This window comes from Odontomachus brunneus, unplaced genomic scaffold (genome assembly GCF_010583005.1).
Source record: "Odontomachus brunneus isolate Ranch 3 - 2012 unplaced genomic scaffold, Obru_v1 Obru_scaffold_084, whole genome shotgun sequence".
Classification (NCBI taxonomy): domain Eukaryota; kingdom Metazoa; phylum Arthropoda; class Insecta; order Hymenoptera; family Formicidae; genus Odontomachus; species Odontomachus brunneus.
This window is the reverse complement of record NW_022639534.1, coordinates 1,450,815-1,451,089: the sequence shown is the minus strand read 5'-3', so window position 1 is coordinate 1,451,089 and position 275 is coordinate 1,450,815.

Sequence of the window (275 nt, the reverse complement as noted above, 5' to 3'; positions counted from 1 at the left end):
CCGCGTCCTGTGTGCAGGAGCCATAACTTTTGTTGCGTTTGCTTTGGGCGCTTTGCGCTGTAAGCGTCATTCTATCTTTTTCTCGCAGGTAATGAACGATAAAGATAGAATGATGCTTAAGCGCGTAAGCGCCCAAAGCGAACGCACCAAAAGTTACCCAACTCGCAGCACTGATCCGGAGCGAATCCATTCTCGATTAATCGCGATTAATGCGCGAACGGTCGCGCGTGCGTGCGGCGACGGCGGTGGCGCTGTACAGGATTGCGCATGCATGG